The sequence below is a fragment of the Mustela nivalis genome (genome assembly GCF_964662115.1).
Source record: "Mustela nivalis genome assembly, chromosome: 4".
In the NCBI taxonomy this organism is placed as follows: domain Eukaryota; kingdom Metazoa; phylum Chordata; class Mammalia; order Carnivora; family Mustelidae; genus Mustela; species Mustela nivalis.
Genome location: NC_139023.1, coordinates 67,458,275 through 67,466,923, shown reverse-complemented (window position 1 = coordinate 67,466,923; position 8,649 = coordinate 67,458,275). Strand labels below are relative to the sequence as shown.

Below are 8,649 nucleotides of genomic sequence, written 5' to 3'. Positions count from 1 at the left end.
CCGCAGCAGGGATCCCAGAGGGTTTCTTTGGGCAAACCTGGCCTTATACTTGGATTCCTGGGGCTCAGAAGGAGGTGCACCCCTGGTTGGGAGGCCCCAGGGTGAGCCACCTGATCCTGCAGAGAACACAGCGGCCAGAAGTCAGCATAAAGTAGCCTCAGCAGGGACTTCCTGATTCCAGTGGTCCCTCAGAGGTGGCCAGATGTGGCTGAAGCAGGGTCCCCAGCGCTCCCCACCCCCGGCCCAAGCAACCTATGCTTCATTCCAGAAAGGCACCAGTGGAAGGGTCATGAGAGTTGCCCTGGGGTGGGAGCTAGCCAGGCCCCTAGGGTGAGATGATGGGGAGATGGAAAAGGGACTGAGGCCAGCCCTGGCAGACCCTGATCTTGGGAGCTGGGGTGTTCTCAGTTGACAATGAGCATAGGCAACATAACTGTCATCTCAGGTGAAAACACATTAGCACATGACACTGCGACACTGCGTAGCTAGCACTGACATACTGTACTGCTCACTGAGACATGGGGGACAATCCTGAAATCCTGTTATCAATCCTGCTATTATTTTTTAAATTCTAAAATTGAAGAGGAAGCTTGGGTGGATTCAGTCAAAGGTAATAGGGAACTGGATATCTATTTGCAAAACAATGGTTTTAAACCTTATTTCGTACTCACCTATGAAAATACCTCTCAAATCGGATTAACTAGAACACGGGGGAAATGAAAAAAACAAGGTACAAGTGCACATTTAGCAAAAGTCTCCGAGAACTTTCCTAAACGCAGGCTCAAAATGAGTCACAGGGGACAGATCAAAACTCCAGACCTGGGTGCATTACCCACATCTCCCTCACTTGCTCAGGCTGTGGTCACTCCTTTAACAGAGTCCAGGACCAGAGCCTTCAACAATGCCTGGACCAGCAGCTCCAGCTCCTCCTGTCCTGTGCTGTGCTAAGACCCATGGTGCCCCTCAATGCCTATCCGCTCCATCTCACTCTCACACAGCCCAGGGTCATAGGGCATGGCTTCTTACCCGAGAGGGGCCCTAGAATGTAAAACCGATGCTGTCATCCCTTGCTCAAATCCCTTTGTGGCTTCTCATGAACCAAACAGGAAGTCTAAGCTTCTTATCACAGAGGGTCTGAGCCACCTAACCTTCTTCTAACCTCCCTTTCATCCTTCAGTTAGGAGTCCCTCCCTGCCTACTATGTTCCAGCCATATGGCCCTTCTTCCCCCTGGCCTCAGGACCTTTGTACATGCTATTTCCGCTGCCTTCCCCTGCTCTTCCCTCCCTGCCCTCTTGCCTGGTATGGAAATTACCTTTCTGTCTGAACTTTCTCCCGCCGTACTGCCAGCTCCCTGGAGTCAGGGGTTTTTGCTCCCCTACCCCCATGTATTTGAGGTGGGACCCTGCTCAATGGAGATGTGAAAAGAAGTGGCGTGCTCTTCCAAACATGCCCATGCCATGCTGCATGCCTCCCCTGTCCTCAGGACTGGCCAAAGGCACCAAAGCCACCTCTGGGAGCCCGCCACCCTGATGCCTTCCACCCCCGTTCACCAGTCACTCCCCATCTTTGCATATGACCCTGAAGACCATGAATTACCTTCAGAGAACTAGCCTGAACACAAGGACCTGAGATGGGCAGATGAGAAGGCCCAAGGGAAATTCATTCCTGCCCTAGGTGTCCCCACACAGCCCACAGGGTGGACCCTGACACTTAGGACAGTACACACCCCACCCTGCCTGGCCCAGGAAACTGTCCCCTCCAGGTAAAGCTCCCCCTCCCCCAGAAAATTCACCACCTGGAAGGACAGGATGGGAGGAACGCCTCTCCTTTGCTCCTCACAAGAAGATCTGGGGCTGGGTTTAACAGCCAAAGTATACCTGGGTACTCAGCTCTATCATCTGTTGAAGCAAACCCAAACACAGACTCCGCTGTGACTGCGAAGGACAGCCCTGAGCCCAAGAAGGCTAGCCTGGGTTCCTCTTTGGGAAAGAGGCCAGGCCCACTCCACCAGTCCATGGAGATGTTGCCTGGAGGTCAGACTCCTTTCCTTAAGGAATTTCAGAATATTTTCTTTCTTTCTTTCTTTCTTTTTTTTTTAAAGATTTTATTTATTTATTTATTTATTTACTTTGATAGACAGAGATCACAAGGAGGCAGAGAGGCAGGCAGAGAGAGGGGGGAAGCAGGCTCCCTGCCGAGCAGAGAGCCCGACACGGGGCTCATTCCCAGGACACCGAGATCATGACCTAAACTGAAGGCAGAGGCTCAACCCACTGAGCCACCCAGGCGCCCCCAGAGTTCTGGTACCTTGCCTAACACCACTCTCTGCAGCCTTGTCGGTGTCTGATCATGGCTCCTATGTGGACCCAGACCCCAACCCTCCATCCCCAGGGGCTTTCTTCAGTTACTGTTACTAGATCTGCACTGATTCCCACGCAGAAAAGAGGCAGCCCAGCTTTGTGCAGGCCCTGCCTGAGTCTCTTCCCTCCATCTCCGCACTCGCCCCTTCTGGGCGTGCGTGTTTGGGCCTGCCCAGGGCAGGGACCCAGTCCCCGTTGCCCTGCAATAGACGCAATTGTCCCCGGAGCTGCTGAGGAGTCACCTCAGTGAGAAGCTGGGGCCCAGAGCTCTGGTCCTGTAGCCCCTGGGGGACGACCTAGAAGAAACCACGTTGACAAAGAGCCACTAACATGTGGATGATTCTTTGTGGAGCTCCGTGTTTGTGACCTTGCATTCCACGTATTTGTGAGTCTCTTGTGGTCACGTGTGGAGGCAGAACCCCATTCAAAGCGTTCACACAGGTTGCCACTGGGAAGATGGGAACATCCACTCCCCTTGCCATCACTTCTCATTCTGGCACAGACACTGGGGGCAGCCACGTTTCACCCAGGGCCTGGGGTGCAACCCAAGACTGTGCTCATTGGCCAATAAAGCCGGAGCTTTAGATCCTGTGTCCCTGGAAATTCTGAAGTGACAAAGCAGCTACAGTAAGAAACAGTGGGAAAACAGAATCACCATGAGCTGCACTGGAGACAGTCTGCCTTCAGCCTAGGTCATGATCCCAGGGTCCTGAAATCGAGCCCTGCATTGGGCTCCTTTGTCAGCGGCAAGCTTGCTTCTCCCTCTGCCTCTCCCCCTGCTCGTGTTCCTCTCTTTCTGGCAAATAAATTAATTAACTAATCTTTTAAAAAAGGAAAGAAGTGGACAAATTCCTGCAGCATTCATCCCACACAGACTGAGACTGTCCTGCACACTCCTAAGTCCTGTAAGCCTCGGTTGTCTGCCATGAGATGGGACGGGTAAGAGGCTCCACCCGCACAGGCTCAGGGAGGGCCGTGGGGCCCAGAGGTCGACCTGCTGCTTTACCGGCCCAAATCTGGTTTCCTCCATCAGCAAATGAGAACACAACGTCACTTTTGGCAGGCTTGCTAGGCTCAGTGAGACAAGTCACAGCAACAGAAGGTGGCCTCTTTCCGCAGCCTGCAGGGTTGAGGAAGGTATGGAGGTCCTCACCACAGCAAGCCCCTTGTTCCCAGCAACTCCCCTGGTTAGCACAATACTGACATCGGATACTCAGGGACAAAGCTCCCAAGACAAGTCACATCAGCTGAGTTCAGCAAAAGCATGGAGATTATGAGCCATTCACAGGGTTTTAGGTAAGAGGATGTTATAGGTTGAATTGTATCCCCCTCAAATTCACATATCAGAGCCCCAGTATCTTAGTATGTGACCTTACTTAGAAATAGGGTCTTTGCACACAATCAGGTTAAAATGAGGTCATTTGGGTGGGCCCTACCTGAATGACTGGGACAGAGACACAGAGAATGTCATGTGTAGGTAGATGCATTGATAAGGCTCTGGAGATTGCCAACAAAGCCCCAGGTGTGAGGGGAGAGGCAGGAACAGACTGTTCTTGGTGCCCTCAGATGGAAACACCTTGCCAACAGCTTGATCTCAGACTTCTGGCATCAAGAGCTGGGAAGCAGTCAGTTTCTGCTCTGATACCCTGTTATGATAGCGATAGAAGACTGACACCGAGGGGAAAAAGACCAGAACATGATCCCGGAAGGAAGGCAGACACAGCCTCCCATGTGTGGTATCCCTGTCCCTCCAAGGGGACAGGATCCTCCTGATCCTGTCCCTGCAGAATGTGTAAGTACAGGATGGAAACAGCTACCTTTCACACTACAGCTGAGCTCCCAAGGAAGTTGGGACTGTCGTGGGCACCATGGAAGGCAGAGGCGCAGCCATAATTGCTAAAATGACTCAATACCTGGGGTTCAAAGGCGGTTTGGATGCAGCCAATCGCTGCACTTGCCAGAGAGGCTCGCAACGCCCAGGATGCGAATGAAACCAAGAATAGAAAAAACATGAAATTTAAGAGGAAAAAAACCCTCAGATTGCCTCAAAAGTAGTTATTATGACAGCAGATTTGTCAGCAATGATGATAAAAATCTAATAATAATTGTGTATCTGTGTTTTCAAAGTTTCAAGATGAAAACTATTAATTTGGGATTTTACACATAGCATTGATTTCTATTGTGGTATAAAATTTACCGCAAAACTGCACAGTTCTTCCCTCACAGCTCCTGTAGGTCAGAACCTAGGGGTGCCTTAGCTGGGTCCTCTTCCTGACGGATTTCCGCTCAGCTGCAGTTTTGGCACTGGCCGGGAGCTGTGGCCTCATCTAAAGGCATGGCTGGGTATGCCCGCTCCCAGGCTCGCCCCATGATCTCAGTCCCCCTGGCTCTCAGGCAGAGGCACCTCACCTCCAGGCCTCCTGCACCTTTCCCAGATGGCAGATGGCCAGGACGGCAATGGGGAGTCTGCTAGCGGGACGGAAGGTGCAGTCATTGCTAACCTGATGGTGGTAGGCAACACTCTAGCTCCCAGGCGGAACGGGCAGTGTGCCCAAGCGCACAGTCAGACTGCCGTCCAGCGAGGGCTGAAACAAAGTCACCTGCACACACACACATGATTCAGAGCTGACTGTTGCCCCCAATCCGTGTAGAAGTCTCTCCTGGAGCTTCAGGGGGAGCTGAGTGGGACAGAGGGAGAGGTTTGTGGCACAAAGCAACTGAGACTATGAACAGTGCCCCAACCATGGAGGAACAGAGCAGTGGAGCTGAAGGGACGATGCTGAGCCAGCCCAGCTCCACCAGGCCCTCGTGTCTTTCAGGAGGAGGCTGGCCCTGCAACGTCTGTCCCTGCTCCTAAGTCAAGGACTGGGTTTAAAAAGGGAAGTCAGCTGCTACCAGGACACAGAGAGCTTTCAAGTCTGCGGGGGATCTCGCAGGGGTCAGGAAAGGGGATAACAAGGCAAAGATGAAGTCTGGTAAAGGGAAAACACAAAATGGGGAAAAACTCAATCAGGACTCTGATTACAATAAAGTTCAATGGATTAAACTAGCCAGTTTTTTAAAAAATCACTAATCGACTTGGGTGGAGAACAGGAAATGTAGCTGTGTCCTCATTTGCAGGACGCAGCTAAAGCAATAAGGAAAGAGAGGAGAGACGTAGCTGGTCACCAGCAGAGAGCTATGATGACATTCTTGATGCAGATAAAAGGCAGGGGTAGAGGAACAGCGTGGGCGGGAGGAGGGGGCCGCCTCCAATCCGGGAGAGGTTTGCCGGGGAGACTAAACCACACTGAACTTGTATGTGCCAAACACGTGGCCTGAAAACCTGTAAGGCAGATATTGGCAGAAGTCCAAAAACAAATGATGTGCTGTGCAGTCAGAAGGAAGTTGAGATGCACATCTCTCAGGACAGACAAGAGAGACCTTGAATTCATAAGGTCACAAAAACTCGAGGAACCGTTACAAGTGAGACTCAGTAGACGTAAACCCTGCACACGGAATTGAAGAATTCCCCATTTTCAAGCACACCTGGGATGTTTACCAGCAAGGGACACACTGCACGGCCACCAAACCAAATCTAAACAAAATTTCTGAGAATCTATGTTATTTTGATCATGTTCTCTGACCACATGCAGTGACAACAGGACAAACAATCACCAAACATTTGGAACTGTAAAACCGTAAAATAATATTTGACTAATGGTTCAAGGAATGAATCAGAAGGGGACCCGAAAACAGGTAGAACCCAACCACAAACAAACACCACGTGCAAAACTTCTGAGGGTGTAGCCAAGCTGGACCTTGGGAAGGAATTTCTATCCTGAAGGTTTGCGCACAAGTGAGCAGGAAAGGTGGAAAAGCAGTTGTCTCATTGGAGATGCAAAGAAAACAATGAAGACTAAAGAAGTGATTTGTGAGATCAAAAACTGGAAAGAAAAGCAAACATTAGGCAGAATGGACAAAACTCCAAACTGGCTCTTTGCGGTAAGAAGCCTCTAAGATGGCCTCCAGTGACCCTACCTCCTGGTGCTCATTTGCAGCCAAGTCCCTGCCTGAGCCAGGGCGAGGCTGGCCAACCGTTCCAGGGAATAGGATACAGCAGAAGTGATGGGACATACCCTCCAAGACTAGGCCACAAGAAGTTTGTGGCTTCTGTGCTCCCCAGATCCCCTAGTCTGGAGAAAGCAGCTGCCAAGGGAAGAACTGATGCCTCCAGCTGAAGGCCACAGCAGTGAACTTGGAAGTGGATCCTCCCAGCTGAGCCCTCCAATGGCTGCAGCCCCAGCCAATGCCTTGCAGCCTGTCAGGCCCGAGAGAGAGCCACCAAATTCGGCCACAGCTGGCTCCTCACACACAGAAACTATGAGAGAATCCATGTTTGCTGTTTTTAGCCACTAAATTCTGATGCCATGTGTTGCCCGGCAATAGATTGGTCAACATAAACTAGAAGGGTCATAATGAGGCAAGACAGAAGAAGAAAGGAGGAAAGAACACATCCCTGAACAGTATTAAGAACGAACAAGGACGCACAGCCACAGAAAGAACAGAGACCTGAAAATCAAAAGGAAAGATTATAACCAATTTTGTCAATAAATTCAAAGCTTAAATAAGATAAACAATATTCTATAAAAAATTGAACATAACAAAATCACTCGAGGAAAAAATACAATACCCCAACAGCTCGGATAACCATAAAGAAAATGAGTCAGTGGTTTATAGAAGTACCCCACCCAAAGAAAGAGATGCAGATGGTTTAAAGAAAAATTCTATCAAGCATTTAAAGAATAGGCCAAAAAAAAAAAAAAAAAAAAACTATCCCCAGGTGCCTGGGTGGCTCAGTCGTTAAGTGTCTGCCTTTGGCTTAGGTCATGGTCCCCGGGTCATAGGATCAAGGCCCGAATCAGGCTCCCTGCTCAGTGGGAAGCCCGTTTCTCCCCCTCCCACTCCCCCTGCTTTTTTCCCCCCTCTCTAACTGTCTCTGTCTCTGTCAAATAAATAAATAAAATCTTTAAAACAAAAATAAAGAATAGGCCATCCAAATCTTATACAAAGTGTTTTGGATGATTAAGAAGTTGGAAGGCTACCCAAGTAATCTTGAGAGATGAAAACCAGATAGTGTTAAAATAAAATTTAAAATAAGATGTAGACTAATAATATTTAGAAACAGAAATACAAATTTATAAAATGACATATGAACAAATGGAATCTATCAAGATACACAAAAATAATAATTGTGCCAAATCAGGTTTATTCCAGGAATGGAAGAAGGAAGGACTTATCATTAGAAAATAAATGAACATTAAATACATTAACAAATCAATGGAATTTTCTACTGAATCATCACAACACATATGAGAAAAACTGATAAAATCTAGCACAAACTACTCTCTCATTGAGGTAAAACTGACATAACAGCCCTTTTACGAAGATGGCGCTGAAAGCTAAGAAGGAAGCCCCTGCCCCTCCCAAAGCCGAAGCCAAAGCAAAGGTTTTGAAAGCCAAGAAAGCAGTGCTGAAAGGCGTCCACAGTCACAAAAAAAAGAAGATCCACACATCACCTACGTTCCAACAACCCAAGACTCTGCGTCTCCCAAGGCAGCCCAAATACCCTCAAAAGAGCGCCCCCAGGAGAAACAAGCTTGACCACTATGCCATCATCAAGTCCCCCCTGACTACTGAGTCAGCCATGAAGAAAATAGAAGACAATGACATACTTGTGTTCATTGTGGATGTTAAGGCCAACAAGCACCAGATCAAACAGGCCGTGAAGAAGCTCTATGACATTGATGTAGCCAAGGTCAACACCTTAATCAGGCCTGATGGAAAGAAGAAGGCATACGTTCGGCTGGCCCCTGACTATGATGCTTTGGATGTTGCCAACAAAATTGGGATTATCTAAACTGAGTCCAGCTGGCTAAATCTAAATACAGTTTTTTCATGATTAAAAAAAAAAACTGACATAACATCAAATTTAACCATTTTGAAGTGTATAATTCAGTGGCTTCCAGTGTATGTTCACAATGTCATCCAACCAACATCACTAAATAATTCTAGACAATTTCATCACCCCAAAAAGAACCCCATACCCATTTAGCTGCCACTCCCCATTTCCCCTCCCCTCAGATGCTGACAGCCATTAATTTGCTTTCTGTCTCTGTGAACTTGTCTATACTGGATATTTCATATAAATTAAATCATACAACTCGTAGCTTTTTGTGTCTGATTTCTTTCACTTGATACAATGTTTCAAGCATGTATCAGTGCATCATTTTTGTGGCTGAACAAAA

General features: G+C 48.5%; 1 pseudogene across 1 annotated transcript; it reads left to right on the top strand.

Moving 5' to 3' along the window:
* The first annotated feature begins 7,790 nt into the window (after nucleotides 1–7,790).
* On the top strand, nucleotides 7,791–8,316 carry LOC309863021 (large ribosomal subunit protein uL23 pseudogene; annotated as a pseudogene). Its single transcript has one exon. The product of its transcript is annotated as a large ribosomal subunit protein uL23 pseudogene (transcript).
* The last annotated feature ends 333 nt before the right edge of the window (nucleotides 8,317–8,649 follow it).